The following is an 8,332-nucleotide window of genomic DNA, read 5'->3' on the forward strand; positions in this document are numbered from 1 at the left end:
TATCTTTGTTTCTTTCTCTGATTGGTCATTGGCTTACAAGTTCTGAGACCTCTATCACGAAGTCTAGGCCAAGAGGCTAACTGCTTCATCAATACAAGGCAATGCTCATCTATAATGACTCATAGTATAGTGATATTACCACAACCAAAAACAATCAACTTTCAGTGCTAAAATGTTTTATGTGGTATGCTGAAAGAACCCTCAACGGAACAGCCTTTTCACATTCCGGCTGAAGACCAACAGACTAAATCAGGGCAAAAGTGTAGCATTCTTTTGGCTGGAACGTGGGATCTCTGCAATGAGGTACGCCTGAAAGACAACCTTTTTTAGAGAACTGACACCTAAATGATGGGGGTAAAAGTTCTAGTATATGCTGTTTCTCAGTTGTTTGACAGATCTGTCCTCGGCTCCCCGCTCTTCAGCAGCCTGAAAGCCACAGCAAGAGATGGGCAGGGTCCTGGCCGGGTCTCTAGGTCACCGCTTCCAGGTAATATGGCTCAGGGCCAGTGCCCATCCGGACCATGACCAGTGGCTAGCCCAGGGGAAACTGCTGTGGGCAAGGGTCTGACAGACGGGTGTGTCTTGGTGGTGGAAAGGACACACCCAAGAAACACCCATATCAAACCACACCCCCAAGAAAAACGTGTTTGTTTCAATCATGGCTTCTAGCATATCTTTGAGGAGCCGGACAAACGAGGCGAAATCAGTAAGTTAAGCCCCCGTTTCAACCAGATGTCTGGCCCCTCTTTTGTCCAACATATTCTACATCATCCAAAAGATGAAGCAGGTTTCTTTGGGTCAGGTAGGACTTCAGTACTGAATTGGTGAGAATGAAGGTATTCTTCTGTTGTCCTGACTTCAAGGCTAACAGTTAAAGTTGACAAGTAGCAAGCCCTTTCATAGTTCTGTAGGCATGCTCATCCCAGGAACAGGGATGTCATCAATTTAAGAGATTGTTGTGTCTTTGGTGGTGGTGAGGTAGCGCTGGCCACTGTACACCGGCGTTGAGAAATTGGGGTACGTTTATGCAGAGATAGATATTCATCTGTCCCATATTTGTAGTTTGGTTTGGCCAGTTGAGACTGCAATGTATAGGCTGTTTACTTCACTGTCTAGTATGCGTCTACATATGACTTGACATGGAGCAAGAGCACACACATCTTGGCCTGCACCTCTCCAACTTGGAAAAGAGGAAATGTATCACTTAAAGCAGTCTCTGCGGATAACACCAGGTTTCCAATAATTATTTGCAATAACTTACACTGTCATTTTCTCCACACGGTCTAGCTTTTTGGGTTGAAAGGGGACCTGTAGGGTTTGAAATCAGATCCATGACCATGCAGATCTTTAACCTATAAGAAGAGAATAAATTAGAGACTTTAGTCAATTATTTTCCGTGACATTTGTCTATCCACAAACCGTTGCGGCCAAATATATTGGCACCCTTGCACTTTTCTTCATAATTAAATTACATTATTTCTTCTAAAATAAGTTGAAATTGAAAAAACTGTTGTCTCCAAACCTTGTTATTGGATTTTTCAAAATTGCAGAACCAAATATATTTTTGTAAACTTAAGTTTACAATTTTAATTTAGAAAATAAAGACATGGCACGGACAAAATGAACACCCTGGAGCTAGCACTTTGTTGTACAGCCTTTGGCCAAGATAACTGCAGTCAAATGCTTCTTGAAGATGTAGACATCAATGAGCTTGTGGCACCTTTCTACTGGCAATTTGGCCCAGTCTTCAACAGCAAACAGCTCTAATTATTCAATGGATGCCCTCCACCAACTGCTGTATTCAGCGGTTGTCATTTCTTGATTATTATGTGTTTGATTTATTTGTGTACTTGTTTGACATTTTGCTGCATTGTTAGGACCTAGTAACATAAGCTTTTCACTGCACCCGCTATAACATCTGCTAAACTGTGTATGTGACCAATAAACTTTGATTTGATTTAGGTTATGGTTGTGGTAAAGATCTGGACTCTTCGCTGGCCACTCCAGAACAGTTTCTTCTTGAACCATTCCATGGTGCTTTTGATGTGTTTGGGGTTGTTGTCCTGATTGAACACCCACAACCTTCAACAGAGAGACAGTTTTTGGACACTGGGTTGAACATTGCACTCCAAAACAGCTTGATAATCTGCTGATTGGTCTCTTTCCTGGGCCTTCCAGCAGGACAATGATGCCAAAACGCACCCAGGAATGGTTCAAGAAGAGATGCTGGACTGTTCTGGAGTGGCCAGCTAAGAGTCCAGATCTGAATCAAATCCAAAACCTATAGCGACATCTGAAAACACTAGTTGATGGAGGGCCAAGTGCTAGCTCCGGGCTGTCAATAATTTTGTCCATGCCATTTATCTTTATTTTCTCAATTAAAATTATAAACTTAAGTTTACAAAAATATATTTGGTTCTGCAATGTTGTAGTGCACCAGTTCTCCCTGTCAGAATAAGCAACAAAGGACTTGGAAAGCATATCAACTCCTGTAGAAATGGCACTATGATTATTGTGAGTAACCTAATTTATGTTCCTTTAACTCCGCCTTCTAGTGAGTTTATATAAACTGTCATCTCCTACCATTCTGATAGATTGGAGACTGTTAGAAAACGTGGTTGTAACGTTAATAATTTGGTTGTTATTGGTTACCTCGAGGCAGATGCCTCAGGGGCAGAGTGGCCCACACTCATTGAATATGGCACTTTTAAATGTTAGAGCAATCTCAAGTAAAACCTTTCTCGTGAATGACCTCATTACTGAGCGCAAAGTTGATTGCATGTTTCTCACTGAAACATGGCTGTCATCAGACTGTAGTGCTGCTCTTTTTGAAGCCTCCCCCCCGGACTACAGCTTTTCCTACTCTATCAGAAAAGGGAAAAAGCATGGGGGGACAGTCTCTATTTTTACTAATGCTCTCAGCTGTAAGGACATTTCGTTTGGCGACTTTGGGTCTTTTGAGCATCATGTTTAAATGTCATCCACCAGTGCTGGCCATAACCCTGTATAGGCCACCAAAGCACTGCCCCACTTTCTTTACTTGATTTATCTGAACTATTGTCCTTGAGAACTATGATAAAATCATTGTGTTGGGCGATTTTTATATTTATGTTGACAAAGAGACTGACTCCAAGGCCATTGAATGTATTAAACTTTTGAGCTCTATGGACTTTATCCAACATGTTACTGGGCCCACCCATAACCACGGCCATACTCTGGACCTGGTTATTACAAAGGGGCTTTCTATTGACATATCGCCTATTGTTGATGTTGCTTTATCTGATTACCACTGTGTATTTTTTATTACCTTGTTGCCCATAGCACAGGGTAATACTGAACGCATTATTAAGAAATGCTATCTTACCTCTGAAGTTGCTACAGGTTTTATTGAGTGTATGAACAATACTCCACCACCTATTCTACCTTCCTCGTAATGATTTAGTTGATAACTTTAACAGCAAATAAGGGCAACCATTGTTGCCATAGCTCCAGTAAAGTTGAAAAAGGCCACATCCAAAAGGAGAGCACTTTGGATGAGTGAGGAAACTAATCGATTAAAGAGAAATTGCAGAAAGGCAGAGCGGAAGTGGAGAAAGTCAAAGTTGCAGGTCCATTATGTAATTCTGAGAGAGCAACTTGGCATATAGAAATGCCAGACGGGCTCATTTTTCTAACTTGATCACTATTAATCCGAATAATTTGAGAGTGCTCTTCTCGACCATTGATGGCCTGATAAATCCTACTCCCGCAACCCTATGTGAACTTTCCTGCACATCTAAATGTGATGAGTTTGCGGCATATTTCAGAGGTAAGATAACCAACATTAGGCTGGTTATCAGTCAAGCAAGACCTGATGAGAAGTTTGATAATATGTGCCCTAGCCTACCACGTAAAGGCACTATGGATTTATGTTCCCTGGTTGACACAGACATGCTCAGGAAAGTGATATCACAACGTATGCCTTCTACCTGCCTTCTCGATCTTATCCCCACCACCTTCTTACATTTACATTTACATTTTAGTCATTTAGCAGACACTCTTATCCAGAGCGACTTACAGTTAGTGAGTGCATTTTTTTTTTTTTTCATACTAACCGCAATAATATTTAATTGAATCCTCACATCCTCCCTCCTTCTCAAAGCACATTGGAGTAGATCTTAGGTTCCTCTCCTCTGATCTTCTCCTCCAATGCATTTTGAGAAGGAGGCAAGTAGAGGAAGCGAGGAATCAAGGAAATACAATTGACATACACACCAGGAATTGGACTACTGTGAGGTCATCCTAGAGAACGAGGCTGGCCGACTATCCATCCTGCTGCTGGATGAAGGGGTTGGGGATGGCTTCCATGCCGTCCTGAGGACAGATGAGCACCACGGACGTCCCTCTACAAACCACAAGGCCCAGCTGCCGCGTGTCCTCGGTCAGCTTGAACTGGTCGTCAGGATCCCGCAAGTATTCTTCAAAACAGTTTTTAATTGCATATCTGAAGAAGTGCAAGCTATTGTTAATCACTCCCTGTTCACAGGCACTTTCCCCACTGCACTAAAAACTGCTATGGTGAAACCCTTCTGAAGTAATCTAGATTCTTCAGCTCTTAGTAATTTTTGGCCAATCTCCAACCTTCCATTCTTATGCAAAATTCTGGAGAAATTATTTTTTAAGTGCCAACTGTTTTTTGAAAAATTCCAATCTGGCTTTCGTGCCCGCTACAGCACAGAGACAGCCTTAGTTCAAGTGGTAAATTATCTTAGAGCCAACACAGATGCCAAACAGCTCTCTGTCCTTGTACTCTTAGATTTAAGTGCTGCATTCGACACTGTTGACCATGATGTCCTCCTGGATAGACTGGAGAGGTGGGTTCTAAATTAGTTTAGGACCTATTTAACTGGTCAAGAGTTTTTATTGTCACCCTTGGTGAACATAACTCAGAGAAAATATATATCACGTGGCGTTCCACAAGGTTTGATTTTGTGTTCGGTATTGTTCAGTTTATATATGTTACCCCTTGGCAGCGTTATCAGAAAGCACAGCATTGATTTTCACTGCTATGCAGACGATGCACAACTTTACATTTCTGTGTCACCATAGGATTTTAGCTCCACTGATAAATTATTAGACTGTATTAGTGATTTAAATACTTGGATGGCTCACAACTTCCTTCAGCTAAATCAAGACAAGACAGAGGTACTTATTGTTGGAGCCAAAGCACAGAGAGAATCTAGCCGCACATTTTAATTAATGGGCAATAAAGATAAAACACCAGGTAAAAAAACCTAGGTGTTATTTTAGATTCTGAACTAAATTTCGAATCACACATTAGGAATGTGACCAAAATAGCTTTTTACCACCTGAGTAACATTTCCATGGTGCGGCCGTTTCTCTCTCAGGCTGATACAGAGAGACTCATCCATGCTTTTATTACAAGCAGGCTTGACTACTGTAATGCTGTCTTGTCTGGTCTACCCAAGAAAGCCATTGGTCAACTGCAGAACATACAGAATGCTGCAGCACGGGTACTGACCAAGACCAGATGTAGAGCACACATTACATCAGTTTTAAGCTCTCTGCACTGGCTGCCTGTGAGTTTTAGAATACATTTTAAGATTGTTCTATTGGTTTTTAAATCAATCCACGATTGTGCACCCCAATACATGTCAGACATGCGTTTAAGTTATGTACCTCAGGTCCTCTGGCGCTGGCCTTTTAACTATCCCAAAGCCTAGGACCAAGAGGTATGGAGAGGCAGCCTTTAGTTATTATGCCCCCAGCCTCTGGAATAGCCTGCCAGAGAACCTGAGGAGGGCTGAAACTGTGGACATATTTAAAAGAGATCTTAAAACACATTTTTAGCTTTGCTTTTCCTTAGGGTGCTTTTTAGTCGTTCAGTTTGTGTTATTCTTTTGTTTTTTTACATTATGTTTGTACATTTTGTATTTTCATTGTTTTTTTATTTGTTTTTTCCTGTAAAGCACATTGCGTTGCATTCTATGTCTGATATGTTCTGTATAAATAACGCTTGATTTGATCAATCCAATAAGGTGTGGTGACTATGTTTTTATTTATTTGACTTATTTTAGAAGAAATGGGAAATTATTTAAGAAAAGTGCAAGGGTGCAAATATATTTGGCCGCAACTGTAGATGATTAGACTACCTTGTGATACTCACTGATTGACTTTGACACATTCAGTAGCTTCACTGGTGTGGAGTTGTCAGCATCAGCAGTATGAAGTCTATGAAGGTCCTTAACAATTACTGTGTCCTTGTATCAGTCTGCCTGTTTTCATAATGAAATATTTGGTATTCAATGGCGAGGGTACATAAAGATGGCACCCTCCATACTTACCACAAATGACTTGTTTGCTAAGGTCACCATATTGTACATTGCTCTCTGTTACTGTTTTTTTGTATCGGCATTAGCACAGTATACATGATCCAAATTCTAGCTCCAAGACTGCGGCAATTTGAAAAACGAAAAAGTAGATTTCCTTCTTTTTCTTCTTATTCTTCAGTGGGGTTTAAAGGCGCTTGGCATCCAACATTATGGTGCATTACCGCCACCTACTGTATTGGAGTGTAGGCCAGCGACAGGGAGAAACTAAATCCTACCTGCCAGCCCTGTTGCTTTTAAAAAAGATAAAATATTTGCGGCTATATCTAATGACGTTCTACTCAATATACTCTTTAAACTAATTTCCTGTATCCCCTTCTCCCTCATACTAGATCTCATCCTCTCGCTTTCGCTCTGATACTGCCTACACTGTAGCATTACATGCTCCACGGTCTCTGTTTCCTGACAATAATCACACTTTCCTGTTGGATGATTTCCTATCACATTTAATGTCTTATTCAACTGGCTGTGTCCCACCCTTAATCTTGTAAAAATAGCCTCCTCTCTTCTGTCCCTTCCTGGCCATCCTCCCCTCCCTGACTTTCCTCTAAACCTGAAAGAAATGCCTTCCCTTTTTATCTCTATTCCACTGCTCCTGCCATCTCTGCACCATCACTGTATTTATCAGTCTTTTTGCCTCTGCCTTGCTCATTGAAACTTCAACATCAACATCCCCACTACTAAGTGCTTGTTTAGCCTGTTCATCTACTGCCTCGTTCCCCTCCACCCCCACATGGGCTGGGACCCAAGTAAATCTTATCTGAATACCCATCTGTTTAATCCTGCCATGGGTTTGTAACACCTCATAAAGCAGGTCTTGTCTGCTACGTGAGCTAAAGGACTGGACTCATTAACACTGCACATGAATCTGAGCAAATAACTACTCTGTCTTGTTTGACTTCCTCCACCCACTGCAAGGCCCACAGTATGGCCATCAGCTCCGCCGTATATAGAGCCAGATGATCTGTAATACGTTTCCAGACTTCCACCCCACATTCCTGCACTACAAATGCTGACCCAGTAGGTCCTGTCCTCTTTTGAACAATCTGTGTAAATGGCCACAAAATCCTGATACACAGTTTCCAGACGTCAAAGTTAATTGTGATGATTTACAGGCGCATTGAACCATTATTCTTCTTCTGTGGATTTTATATGGCGGTTGGCAACCAACTTTAAGGTGCATTACCACCACCAACTGGACTGGAGTGTGGACCAGAGACAGTGAAGGTCTAAATCCTACCCAATAATCTCGTCTCCCTCAGGAAACGAAATACAATTTAAACTCATCAGTGCTGCACAGGAGTCAGAGCAGATGACTACTCTGTCTGGCCTCACCTCCTCCAACCACTCTGCAGCCAATAGTATGGCCAACAACTCCATTGTGTAAGCAGATAAATTATCCGTTGCTCTTTTCGTCCGCATTGAACCATGTCGCGCGCCTTAGTTTAAGCGCTAAAAATAATGATGTCATATCTGAATTCCTCCAATTTAATGCACCTTTGCCATTCATCAAATGTAATTGGAGGAACTGAATGCAAGTACCCAGCTAGGATTACTAAACTCAAGTCTACACACATATTTAATCTCACATTAAACATCATACCACTTTTGCATAAGACACAAATTCATCCCAGTAATTTTATGGGATAAATATAACCTAAACATGCAACAAGAAATATGAATAAAGCAGCTAGAGAAAAACCTTTGCCTGATAAACCATCAGGTGATAGCTTTCGCCATTAGCTATCTGAAATATAGCAGTTCAGATATTTGGAAATGGTCCTTTCAGGACCTCTCCAAGCCAAAATGTTGAATACAATTACATTTGAACTAACTGTAATGGTTGTCTGAGTGGGTGGTCCCATTTATGCTGGGAATTCCTGAATATCCACAGGAAAGTCTTATTAAACAGACTTTTCAAAACGCTGGTAGTGCATTCAGAT

Source organism: Coregonus lavaretus (assembly GCF_964263955.1).
Source record: "Coregonus lavaretus genome assembly, chromosome: 10".
Taxonomy (NCBI): domain Eukaryota; kingdom Metazoa; phylum Chordata; class Actinopteri; order Salmoniformes; family Salmonidae; genus Coregonus; species Coregonus lavaretus.